Source organism: Passer domesticus, chromosome 5 (assembly GCF_036417665.1).
Source record: "Passer domesticus isolate bPasDom1 chromosome 5, bPasDom1.hap1, whole genome shotgun sequence".
NCBI lineage: Eukaryota > Metazoa > Chordata > Aves > Passeriformes > Passeridae > Passer > Passer domesticus.
The window spans coordinates 29,009,285-29,023,832 of record NC_087478.1 but is presented as its reverse complement, the minus strand read 5'-3'; positions in this window follow the sequence as shown (position 1 = coordinate 29,023,832).

Below are 14,548 nucleotides of genomic sequence, written 5' to 3'. Positions count from 1 at the left end.
AAAAGATGGGGGGGAAGATGGCATGCAACTATATCCACAACTTAGGACACTACAAGGGTAAAGAGAAAAAGTCGGGGCATGAGAGATCCAATTCTACAAGGAACCTGCATTAAGTAATTAATTTTGTGGAAAAGGCATAGCTGGAGACAAGACCCAATGTGTTAGATCTTGTATGAGTGTAATAAGTGAGTGAGTCTTGCTAAAATCCTATGCCACTTTCCTTCATTTGAATCTCCAGAAGAATAATAACTGCTCATGCAAAAAGTTACAAAACTGGTATGCCTGGTTTGCTTCCATTTTAAAAAGTGGGTACAAACCAAGTGTAGCATATGTGTTCTTGGTTCTCCATAAATCTGTATCACATCATACGAATCTGTCCCAATTTTTCAGAATTGGGTGAGAGACGCTGGAGTTGTAACTCAGTGTCATGTGTAGAGCAACACTATACAAAAGGAATACTTAAGGATAGCTATATATTCTGAAATTAGGAAATCCCCAATTAAGGTTGCATTAATTACAAGATTGCATGGTATGTTTTCCTGGAATCCTCACTTAGTAGCTGTTCATTATTTTATTTTTTAAGATGCTTTCTGTGTGTGCACAGTGTTTATGTGTTTGCTCATTCCCATCCTGATGAGGGACGAATGCGTTTGTTCCTTTCTAGTTCTCATTTTAGTGTCATGTTTGTGTAACATGAATTACTCATTTTCACAGTGTTGCAGGCCTTTAAGAAGGTGTTAATCAGTATACTGCTCTGGGGACCTGGAGCATGGAGGGGAAGCACTGTGTCACAGCCATGTACTTGAGTCCACAGTTTAATGTCCTCTGCTTGCTTATTTTGTATTTCAGCATCTGCTTACATGCATCTGAAGCATAACTTCAAACAGGTTTTGCATGATGATCATTCTTGGAACACAAACCCTAAAAATCAAGCTAGCCATTTGGAAAGAGTGATCATGTGTGGAAGGGCCCTGTTCTCATAAGGTGTCTGCCATCACACAGGAACTTCATAGCAGTGCAGAAGCCCTTCCCCCAGAATGCTGCTTGACAAGCTGAACCCTTAGGCTCACCTTTACAATCAGGCAATTCCATCAACTTAAATAACATGAGAAGCAGTCTTTTCTACATCTTATTTCTCACAAGAATGGGAACACTGTTCATCTTGTGAGATGAATGAGATGATGCAATGTTTTTTAAAAAAGGAACTGAAATTATGCAGGGACAGTGTCTAAAATCCCATGGTTTGAGCCTCTCTACCTGCCACAAAGTCTTTGCTCCAAAAGAGGGTTAAGTTGTCACTTCAAGTTTATTCACAATGCTGAGCTTTGTGCATGTCTTGAGGTCTGTCCAGGAGAGAGATGGCAACCTTTACTTTCTTCTAGGTCCCCTGAAATTTGCTTCTTTCTTCTACCCTGGCCTTGCCAAGTCTGTCCTACCCCAAGGTCATGCCTATCCATCTCACCCCCAAGTGCTCATGCAGCAGGTGGATTGTATCAGGTTATGTCCTCAGGTCCCCTGTGGCTTAGCTCATACCCCTGCTTCCATGTCATCTCAGTTCCCATTCAGGCTGTTGCCCAGGTTTCCTTTCTGGAGACACAGAACAGAGCATGGCCAGTGTATGCCCAAATTTCAGCTCCAGAAGAAACTAAGATACCATGAGACAGCCTCCATTCCTTCAAGGAATGGGGACATGCCATCCCATCTCCAGTGCAGATGTGCCCAGCAGCAGTTTCTTGGCCTTTCTTCTTCCAATCTCTTAAGCATGACAGTCCAGATCTCACCTGCTTTCACATGCATTTCCTTCTTTCTTGCACACCTGCTTTTGGCTGTCATAAGGGGACTCTTGTTCAACTCTGTCACTCCTGCTTGCACCTTTGTCCCAGTTTGCCAGCTCCCCTTGAATATTACCTCTTGAATTTCCTCTTGCAAGCCACCTTCTTCAATCCACTACCTTTCTGACTATGTGCCTGCCCCAGCCCAGCACCAATCCATCCACATTTTCTTTACCCACAGGTGGAAATATATTCCTTTGATTTCTAGTCTCTGCCCACCTCGTCTCCTTATGCCCACCACTATAGGCCATATTTTCATGTTCTCTGGCCACCCTCCAGCTCTTCATCAGCCCAGAGAAGGCCACTTCCACACTCCATTCAGGCAACCCTTGCCCCTCCAGCCTCTGGCTGAGCACAAAACCCTGCTGTAGAGCATGGCAGGAGCAACTTTTCCAGGAAATATGAATTATTATTTTACTACAGGAAAACATGACCTTTTCCCTGATTTTATTCTCAAATGGACTAAGTAATTTAATCTGATTGTTTTTCCACAGAGATGCAGAAAAGAACTGTCCTGCTGCAGTCACTCATGACAGCAAATGTCAGGAGAATCATCTGAAGCTAGGCACCATTTGAAAGAACAAAAACATACACCAATAAGAGAACAGTCAGGTAATCCCAGTAACAGGTGGCATAACCAGCCATGTTTGAAAACACTATTTAAACTAGAAATAAGTGGTAAATTTTGTTTTCATTAATATTTACATACAGAAAAAATAAAAAAAATGTTTTCCAATTGCAGATCATAAACTGACAGGTGATATATGTTGGACAGGTACTAGCAATAATGTAGAAACTCAGTATGGGTCCTGGAAAGGAAGTGCAGCTTATATAACTAGCTTTTTTTGTGATCTTTAATAGTCTTTTTCACTTCATCTCCAAACAGCTCAGATTGCAGCAAAATTAAATGGAACCAAGTAAGGTGCTCTGGGTATTCCCAAATGCTCAGGAGTTACTGAGCTGGGACTAATGTAGTCAATCACACATTTACTTTCTGTTAAAATAAATATCAGTTCCTGAACCTCCAGTATTGTTTCTTCCTGCTCACTGCAGTGAGAGGATTCAATGTGCTGGTGGAATGCACTGTGGGGCTGGAGCCCAGGTGACTACACAGAACAGACAGACAGACAGACAGGTGTCATAAGAGCTGGCATGAACCACCCTCCGGGCACCTCACCCTGCCTGCAGCACTGTCACCTGGAGACCTCACTCAAACCCCACTGAGGGCTTGGGCAATGACTAAAACTGGCAGGAGTTTCTGCTGTGGGCAAGGCATAGGGAGCATGCCCCAGCAACATGTCTGAGGAAAACACTGAGGAAAATGCTAAGATGGGGATCAAAAAGGCCACAGCAGAGTCCACAGCTTTGTGGAAATTTGAAGAGCAGCCACAGAGAGCATGAGCAGTTTCTCTTTTTCCACCAGAAACCAGAGGCAACCAGGAGACCTTCAGAAGATTGGTTTGAAAATAGCTGCCCCTAAAATATTTATATCTATGCTTGCTTTTCTAACATGACTGGGGAGGCATCCACTGTGAAACTGTTCCTTTGTGAGGATTACTGGACTTAACTGAAAATTACATATGAGGGGTGTGTTTTTCTGGGAAATAAGTGAGGAAGTTCCTAAGAACACCAGCTGCAGGAAGCTGAGCTGTAACAAGAAGCTGATGAAGTTACCAGGGGTCACCACTAGGTGCAGGTATTTCTTGCCAAGGAGCAGTGGCAGGAGTAGCAAGGCTGCTGCATCCTCCAGCCTGCCTGCAGAAATCAAGCTGAAATATCTTGAGAGCAGAAAATCATGAAATCTGCACTAACACGGATTGACCACCCATGGGGACTGTCCGAAGCCTGCTGCCGTCACCCACCTCAGAGGGGCTGCATGTTTTCCACTTGTACCAGATTTTGGCACTTGCTTTCTTCCCAAAGATCAGATTCCAAAGGTCTCTCTCTCTCACCTTACTGCAAAAATGACATTTCCAGGCACAAGCAAATCTTACATTCTTCTAAACAGATCATTAAAATCATGGGTTGCTCCGGAAATATTTTGAAGCCTATGAGTCCTGCTTAATGTAATGATCTTTGTTTATCTGATTGACACACTGGGAACAGAGTTACAAGGGCCATTCCAATCTGTTTGCGCATACATGGAAACACAATAAAAAATCAAATGGGAAAGTGAATACAGCAAGTTCCTCTTCCAGTAAAGTGGACAAGAGCCAAAGCTCATTTCCACACCTAACATTGTTTTTCTCAGTGCCAGAAAGATCCATGATTCTCAAATTCCTCTCACACGTTGTACTGTGGAAGCCTGTACTCACTGTAACAGCCACTGCAAGCTGGCTTTTAATCTTCATTTCCTCCATGAGAGCATTCATTTCACAGATGCTGTATTTCACATTCTGGCTCCTTCAGATCTTATATGGTTAATGTGAACACTGAATTGGTTATGAGACCTAAGTGCAGCAGCCTTTTTCCCCCCAAGCCCCAGCGCTAAGTACTGCAGTGAGTTCCTATAAACTACCAAAGAAAATACAGGCCATGTCACCATCCGGGTCACACTGCATTTCAAAACCAAGATTGTAATTTAACACAAAACAAATGTTTTTGTTTTCTTGCTGCCACAGATTTTCACCCATTGTGGTAGGTCAAATACAGCACTGTACTACTCCTGCACTTAACAGAGCCAGTTTCCATCTTGTGGTTAAATTTCTCAACACATTTAAACAATCAGTATCTTGGATCAACACACTGCTTATCTCCAAGTCCCAGTAGAGAAGTCCTGTGACGGTTATTATGTCTGAGCATGGCTAACTACTAGAATATCCAGCTGTCCTCCCCTGCAAATTTTTGTTTGGCAGGGAATATCAGTCTTCATCTTCTACATTTTCTAGCAGCAGCTTCACCAAAACTAAACCTCTGAAGTATTTCCTTTCTTACTTGAATATGGATAAGTATTAGAAAGAATCAGACACAGTCTCTGTCATCCAGAATCCTTAAAGAAACATAAAATCCTTCCAAAAACAGCATCAACAACTACTTAGAATAACTACTTTTATTGTCTTCTTATTTTTAAAAATACAGAGTAAATTAAATACATGGAATCTAAAGTACTTTTATGGCTTATTTTGTTTCTGTCTGTTCTGCTGTTATCTGAATCAAGTTGCCCATGTGATTCAGACTTTTCCCAGCTGAAGTTACTGGAATGGTACTTTCCCTGTCTGTGCACAATGAGTTATTATACACAGTTCAATAACACAGAGATAAACTACAGAAGTTCCTCTGCAGAATTTTTCCTGCTTTCGTTTCTCTCACTCTTCTACACAATAATGTATTGTAGCTTTCCCTTCCCCCTCCAATACAGACACCTAAGACCATTCACTTTTCTAATTTTCCCAAGATTTTACAAACTCTCGGTGCAGCAGTGCGGAACAAAGTGACACGGATCCCCTTATGCATCTGAAGGAGATCTCTTTATTGTAGAAATCAGCCCCTCTTTATACCTTTAGTTTTAACCTGACATAACTGAAACCAAACCAAGACTTAACAGAACAGAGAGAAGGCACCCATTGGCTGGCCCAGCCACCGTGCCCACACGTTCTATTAAGCAATGAAAACCTACTAGGAAAAAGGCAAACAGCTCCTAAGACATTAATAACAGTGACAACAATAATAACTATCACAACTTTTCAAAAGCTGTAACATAGGTTTATAACACAGTAACTACACACACACATGGATTCAGGAGGGTGTGACAAAAGGCTGCACACACCCTGAAGGAATCCATTCCCCATGGGGGAAGGTCTGTGCCTGTGGAGACACGGGCATAGCCTCTCCCCCATGTCACCAAGTCCAGCGGTCCTTTCCATTCTCCAATCAGTTAGTCCTTCACCATCACAGGAGGTTTTAGATGAGCCTTTGTGTCAAAAGGATACTGCCTTTCACATGCAGCTTGTTCCATCTCATCGCGATTTAAAAAATTGAGAACATACAAAGCTTTATCTAGCCTTTCATGAGGGCTCCTCAACTCCCCCCCTTTTTGTTTTCCAAGCATGGATTTTAAGGTTTTATGGGCACACTCAACAATAGCTTGACCTGTGGGCAAATATGGAATGCCCATAGATCCTGTAATAAAACGCCACTTGCCATTTTGCTTGGGTATGCAGAATTTAGGGGTGTTCCAGGGGCTAGAAGGTGGATAGATATCACCTAAGGACAACTGCTCTTCCACGAGCTGTTTCAAGCTTAGTAGCCATTGCTCGACACACACAAGTTCTTCAGTCCTCCATGTGAGTTTACATACATCCAGTATTGATTTTGGAAGAGCTGATCAATAGCCCCTATGAAAAAGGCCCTCCAGTGAGGTTGAATTTATTTTTATGGTTGTCCCCAATTGTCCCAGAACATCTCTTCCCCATAATGTGCATGGTATAGAGGCAATGAACAGGGCAATTTGGGCAGTTTGCCCATCAGGGCCAAGGACAAACTGAAGATAAGCACTTTGTCTAGGGTGCTGCATTTCTCCTGCCCCAATTAGGGCTGATGTGGGGCTGATTGTGGGCCAATTACTAGGCCATTCATTGTTTTTAATAATAGAGACATCAGCTCTAGCATCAACAAGCTCTTTCAATTTTTTTGCCATCTATAGTGCATGTTAAAATTGGCTGAGCATATGCAGCTGCTGTGCATGGCACAATACATGCAAGAATCACAGCTTTAGAAATATGTATGCAGAAATTAGAATATAAGATAAAGGAGAATTACAAGAAACTCAGGAAGGAGGTTAAAGAGGACCTTCTCCAAATCTCAGCAATAGAGATCAGAGGTTCTAACACCAAATGTAGATGTCTCCAGACAGGGAGAGAAGGTGCACCCCGTGAGCTGAACTGTAGTTCTTCCTGCAGGTTAATAGAAAAAACGTGAAGAGGTGAGACGAAAAATCTGCTGCTGCTCTGGCACAACGGGTGCTTAAATTAAAGAACAGCAAGACTCAGAGAGGAAGTTCCACCAAAAGGGAAGCAACATCTAACAAGGCCACCTAGTTAGTTAACACCTAAAGTTCCACCAACCGAGCAGGCCCTGCCTGTAATCTGAATCCCTGCCTGCAATAAACAAAGTCCCAGTAGTACATGTCAGAAGTTTGTTAAAGAAGACAATTTAAATAAATTCTGCCTCAAATACAGACAAACCCATTTGTGGAGTTGTCTTTGCTCAAAGACCAAGTTGCACACAGTAGATAGTGCAGATAAACAGAACAACACAGTGTGTACCTCAAGAAGATCTGATTGTTGAGTGAGAACTATGTGAAACTATCACTGTTCACTAAATGTTACTGTCATTGTCTATATATATAACTGCATAGTATATATATGTGTGTGTGTGTATAATGTATGTGTTTTCTAGAGTTAAAACATATATTAGTTTCGGTAGTAAGCTGACAAGATGGGTATAAGGGGTAGAATGTCTTGAGGTGACTTTATGGTGCTTGTATCCCCATTCATTTATTCAGCCCAGAAATAAGTTTTGCACCTTTAAGACTGGTTCTGAGAGCAAAGAGGGGAGGAAGAAGTGTGTAGGTTTTTTTCGAACACTGCACTCACTCCTCCACATTCCTGTTCCTAGACTGTGTTGTCTGCAGCTGGACAGACAGCAAGACAGAGCTCTCCTTTGCTTCTGGTTAGTTTTTAGGTAGCTGAGGCAGAGAAGTTCCCTGGACTGTGGTTTTTCTTTTTCTTAGAACTGTTTGAGCCTGCTGTAGACCGAACACCAAGAAAAGCACCAGCAGCTTGCACCTGTGGCTCACCAGGCTGGGCCTGGGCTGCAACATTTCCAGCACAAGAAGGACTGATAAGAGACTGAGTGAGCTGTGCTACAGCCCACAAAAGGGGCTTTCTAAATTTGTCATCTCTTCAAAGTGGACAGAAGTTTTATTGTTTAATATTGTTCATCTTTCTTGTGCTAGTGAATGCTTTGCCTGTTAAATAAACAATTTTTTCCACTTTTCCCCAAGAAAATATTTTCCTGAACCAGCTGGGGGAAGGGCCACTTAAATATACTTTCTAGAAGAAACCCCTTTAGAAGTTTTCTCCCAAATTTACCCTAAACCAGGACTTGCCAAATGCTTTGTCTTGCATTTTTCTGATTCTATGGAGTGCATGGACCTGCCCCCACTGGAAGTTTCCCAGCTGTGTAGCCTTTCCTTTGACAGGGTATCAGATACAGCACTGAACAGCCCAATGCTTTCCCCTTCCACACCTGGGACAGTCTTTAGATGGCATTTTTATCCCATCCCCTTGTTGAGGGCAATCCCTTTTAGAATGACCCACTGAACCACATTTAAAACAACCCCCACCCATGTGCCAGAACCCAGGAGCACATGGTTAAAGCCACTTACAGAGAATTAGTGTTATAAGCAGTAGCTCCCACATTTTGGCATGCTCTAACCATGTCTGCTATATCACCATATCTGCTATAGAGTGTAAAGATGAACAGATTTCCAGGTGGAAGTACATAGGTCCTTTCCACCCAAATTGATAAATTGACTGCTATGTTTTATAGAAATATAAAAGAGGAGGAATATTTGAAAGACTCAGTGAGAAATATTGCAATATCATGGTATTGACTATGAAAGCCAACTGATGCATTAATGTTACTAAACTATGGATTGCCTTTGGCACTGGAGAGCATAACTGAAAATGAAACTGAACAAAGTTTTCTCTGCATTGTCCTGCTGCAGCTTGACCATGCTTGCCTGCTGCTCTGCACACTGATGTGGCTTGCAAATCCTCACAGCACAGTTTGTACTTTTTTTTTTTTCATTAGCCAGTGCTGTTTTTAGCCATGAGTTCACTTTCCCTGCAGCCTTCCAGGGAGCTGGAAGATATGGAAAGCTGACAGATGCAGGGGCAAAGAGGTGATCAGGCCACAGAGCTGGCTGCTGCCCAAAAGAGAAAGGTGTCCAAGACAAAAAACTCAAGTGTGTACTACCGAAAGGGCTGCTTGATCATGGTGGTTGAAGGGTGGGACGAGAGCTGCCAGCAGCCAGTTATCCCACACAGGCAAAAGATCTGCCACCATTCACCAAGTGCCCATCACAGTGGGGTCTGCTGGTCCCTCAGGTCTTCTTCTCACCCTGCCCAGCATGTTTACAGTCAGGTCAGTGCCACTGAGGGCTCCCACAAGCAGGAGTGAAAATGTAGACAACAACTGCATTTTTGGAGTTGGCAACAGGAGTCACTGAAGCACAAGTCATAGGGGAGGAAACCAGGAAACCAGAAGAAACACAGGAGAGAAAAGAGGCCTGGAGAGAAACAGAAAAGGAGAATGACTTCATAATGGTGAAGAAGACAGAAAGTAGACTAACTAATAAATGAAAAAGGAGATGAGAAGAATGCCTGTGCAAAATATCAGAAAGATTTCATGGTTATTTGTTTGTGTCCTTGCCTTCCCTGAACAGAAAGGGGAATAGGACTTTGTGGACATAATCCTGGAAAAGGTACATATAACAGAAAGTGTGAAAAACTGAAAATCAGCCACCCCAGCCTGTAAAGCAGCTCAGTTAATAAGTATTCATAATAATTTGGAATTATTTCGAAACCATGTGAAAAAAATAGTGGAGAAAACTGTATGTGTTGACAGTCTCCAAGGGCAACCTGAATCATTACTTAACTGTTGTTACTTTGTGCCCACAAGGCTATCTTCTATCCCACTGGCACATTAACATAAGCAATAAAATAAATCACTGTAAGCCAGAACCTTTCCTGCTGACTGTGAGCAATTACCAGTATTTATTTTATATGCTCAGTGAAATCAAGGGGGTAGCTTATTGGAGTAGCATGGAGGTCCACATCACCATTTAAGCACAGATTCTTAGGGTAGATAACTCACAAATAAGCCAAAAATTGATGACTAAGTTTTTTCAGACTTTACTCGTTTCTAACTGTTAGACAAATAATACATAAACCTTTTCCTGTCCTGGTTTTCAAGATGGCAATGAGGAAACCAATCCTGGAAAACAAAGAAGCACTGGTTCCTGGCACAGCCAGGTGTCTCAGGGTGGACAAGATGTGCTGGGCAGCAACGGCTGGTGGGTGCAGCCCCAAAACAGCCCTCCAGGCAAACTGCAGGCAGAGCATTCCTCCTTCTCCTAAGCAGCTGCAGTGCAAATACACGGCCATGTGTGTGCCTCCCTCCAGAAAAGGGCTCTCTCGCTTTGTAAAAAGCTTTTATACTGCTGAGTTTTGGTGCTAGAAACATTAAATGTATTTTCCCTGGGGAAATATTGAGCCTGATCCATATATTTGAGGGATCCTAGGATTGTCACTCTGTACCAAAACATACCAGTGATGCTGCAGGCTTTTCTACTCACAGTCAATTACAATATTTTGAATCACAAGGATGTCATAAAAATTGCAAAGTCGTAAACAAGGTTCTGGCCTTGAGTTAGAAACGTCACTTCCTGAAGTTTTTTTTTTCTAATGGTAGAAATGATGCAATTTTCCAGGAACCATATAGGAAGGAAAAGAGAGTAAGTATTTTTTCTGGCCAAAAGATTGATGGTGATACTCACATTTGAAGGGAGGAATTTGCCTTTCCTGACTCATAGGAAATTATCTTTGTTCTTGGGGATTTAAAAACAGCCTTTGTGGAACAAAACAGATGGCCTGAACTATGCCTGTGTTTTGAGGAAGGATAACTTTGCCTATTGAAAAGAATAACAAGGTGAAGAAGTATGTTAATGGAATGTGAGGCCATTTTCATTTTTCTTTATAGCTGGCTGCATCAAAGGCACATGACAGCGGTGAATTATTTTAAAGATCATAGCAACAGAGAAATTGCAAGAAGTTTAGATTTTTAATAATTAATTTGGATCATGTTGTTGTTGCCAAATTGTATACTTATCTGGAAGACACAAAAAATGGATAAATTCTTTGCTTTGAAGAGATTTATAGTTTTAACAACAGTGATCTCATGTGGTGTTGGTACTTGCTATGACACATTTACTTTCATTTTTTTTTAAACCAACCACAAAGTTAACAAGGATTAATTGAGGCACAAGCAGAAAAAGAGCTGCAAATCCACTCCAAAATCCAGTGAAGGTCTTTACTTATCATCTAACCAAATTTTCTACACAGAAGAATGACTGGAAATTATTGAAACCATCTTCAAACCTGACAGCATCATTATTACAGTCCTAAGGTTGCTTTTATTGCAGGATCACAAGCAGCTGTACTCCACATCCAACAGTGCTGCTGGAGGAGAGAAGCAGCACTTTCTCCAGCCTTGCCTGAACATAAAGACAAAGTTGGTCTTCCCTGCACGGTGCCTGGGGCTCTGGGGACCCAAATTAAGTATATGCTTTAAGTAGCTGGAACGGTCTCACTTACTAATGCTTATTTTAAAGAAGGTTTGGACTCAAGCCTAAAACAAGATTTTTTTTTTCTCAAGACCTCCTATACAGAATTAATTTGGAAACTAAAGAAAGAAATTGGAGCTCAAACTTTGCACTGAAACAAAGAAGTAACTGGGACATGTGCTGAGAAAGGTGACAGGGAGAATCCCTGCAGCATGGGAATAGTTACCCCAGCTCCCGGGCCTGCTGCGGATACCTAATCCTGTTACAAAGTCTGCTGAACCCTTACCAAAACTGTTCTCATGATATTTTCCAGTCTGAAATACCTGTGTGTGTTTCATCAGACATGGCACCCCTAAGAGAGGGTACTGCATCAGCATGGCCAGGAAGGCCCAGCATGGCAACAACAAACTGTGCTACTGGGATGCATTTTCCAGCCATCTGGCCTTTGAAGACACCATTTTTTTCAGCTTAATGAGCTCTTACAAATATTCCCAGACATTCCTTCAGCTGCACCAGTCAAGGAATTTCTCACAGATGTCCTTCAGAGTAAATGTTTCAAGGAACTTCTCAGCTAATGGACCTGAAGGTGTTTCGGGGAAGCCATGGCCACTTTTTGGAAGGAGACTTCTCAGCAGGAGAATTAGGCAGATGACGATAGCCGGATCAAGGTGGCTGCTGTGGGAATGCTGTGCTGCTGCGGTGGGAATGCTGTGCAGCCGCCCGTGCTGCGCTGCCGGAGCGGCGCTGGAGCAGAGGGCAGCGGCGATGCTGCGGACGCCGGAGCTTCCCCCGGCCCCTCAGGCGGGCGGGCAAAGCCGCCGTTTTCCGCTGGGCTGAGTCATATGAGAGCACACAGAACAATATTGCTGTGTTTCCTTCCCACTGACTGCTTAGGGACCCATACGTCGGGGAAAATTAGGAAAACTCCTGCCTGCTGCTGTTAAGTAGCAGAGTTATGAAAAAGCAACTATTTCCTTTAAATTCACTTCTCATTCTCCTCTTGTTACAATTATTTATTTATTTATTTATCATTCTGATGTAATACAAGACCTTTTAACGTTATGTTCTGTCTCTTAAGTTTCCTGCGTAGGAAGCGCCATCCTGATGTATTGTATCAATACTTAAAGAGGATCAAAGGAATAAAGATAAAAATACTCAAATTTGTAGATTATTAGGATCCTCTTAAGGATGATTTTCTTGTTTTCCATTTCCTGTCAGAATTTGATTTTGCAAATGAAGCTGACATACTCAAACTCTGATCACATCTCGCTATTAGTTTTATATTTAGGTTTATGAGCTTGATTCAGATTTAGCTTGGGATTATCAGAATTTCAGCTGCTCATTTCTTTAACACAGAAAACAGTTCTGCAAGAAAAGCACATCTGAGGATAACAGCATGATAGATCAATAAGAGCATTTTATGTAATACCATATTTCTATCAAAGATAAATCACTTCCCACTTGTCTGAAAGGTGCACACTTATCTCCTGGAACAGCAAAAGAGAAAAGAGACAAATCTATATATCCAAAACCAAATACAGGGGAAACAGAAGTAAACTGAAGACTGTTCAATTTAGATGTCAAAGAAGTAACATTGAAATCTTTCTGTACATTGCAAACAGGACTGTGGAAAAACTGCAGTGTAGCAGAGGAACACATTCTCAGAAAAGTCCATTTTAAAATCATAGGAATCAAAATTTAATTTTGTGACTTCCCTCCATAAACCTTTTCACAAGAATATACTTCTCCTTCGAATGATGCAAAATGAATTATGAGAATATGCTGCTATATATATCAAAATAAGTTGTATTCAATACATATTTGTATCAAAAAGACGTAGCATCACTGTAGCCAAAAGGCATAAGAAATAAACAAGACAGGTTTGGTAAGTAGGGATTATATCTTTTGTTAGATGAATTGGTGTAATTAAAAAAAAAATTAGAAATAAAAAAGCTGGCATGAACACAAGCTCTTGTATAGATCTGAAATAGAAGCAGCAAACCAAAGTTTGATATGAAACAAAGTTTCACTGCACATCACTGACTGCTGCTTTCCCATTCTCACATCTGGCAGGTGATACATTACCCTTCCCCACACTTCAAGGGATAAACTCAGCAAATCTTTCCATTTTGCTGAGCAAGTACCAGCTACCTTTTCTGCTGTGTGGCCAAACTTGCATACACCCAATTTGTCTTAGAGCTGCTTCCCTCTACTTCTGCCAAGCTTTGAAGTTTGCTTCTATGTCCTACCAGAGATGGCCATGCATACTCAAAAGTTTGCCTTACTCAGTGTGCAAACCTCCTCTTGCCAGAGTGTGTTAGTGCACCCCATCTCCATGAATTGTGTCCTGGTTTGTTGCCATCTCTCATGATGTGCTAACACAGAATAATCCAGATGAGAAGAAAAACAAGGGCAAGTTTTACTGCGGCAGCATGACGATGACATAAACACTTCAAACACTAGCGTCATTGGCATAGGAGAAAATAAACACTTCCACAGCAAGAAATAAATTCTTAGAGAAAATTATAGACTCACGAATGAAATATGAGTGAATTCTGTATGACACAGTATTTTTAGACCAGATGAATGCAGGGAGATGGCAGTCACTTTTGTTAGTAGATGAATATTTTCCAAGAACAGTTCAACACTAGATGTTATTTATAAGTATATATATAAATAGTTATATAAATAAATAATTAAATAGTTATATATAAATATATATATATATATAATTGTATTTAAAATTTTAATTTCATTATCCAAATATGCAGTGTGGACTCCAAAAATTTAGGAGAGCATGCAATAAGTATCCATACTCAAACAGCCCCAGACAGACCACCTAGATTTTGCGTATTATCACAAAATGAGGGAAGGTACAGGGTGTGCTTACTGTCCCTGTGTCCATGGGACATGCTGGGATGAGGTCTGGATCAGCATATGGAGCAATTCAGGTAAGCTGGAAGTGTGGTCTTTTAGTTAGCAAAAAGATATGGACTGAAGGTATTGAAATAGGGAAAGTTTTGTCTGTCCCTAATTAATGACATTGGTTCTCCACCTTTCTCATTATGTAATATGCCATAATATTATTTATGGTGCAAGTTAGCCTAAATAAAGGGAGACAGGGTAAAGAAAAGGGCAGGGGGAAAAACATAAATTTCAACTAAAAAATTTTCCAAGCATGAGATTAAAATGATGAGGAAAAAATCCATCCACTTTTAGAAGTCCCAACACAGCACTGTTGTGTGCAAAAGGCCTGAAGAAGGCAGCCCTCGGTTGTGTTACCCTCGTTTTCACATTACACAGGTCATCAACTCTGTTGTCGCAACATTTTCAAGCAATTGATTACCTGGTTAGGAAGCACAACTTA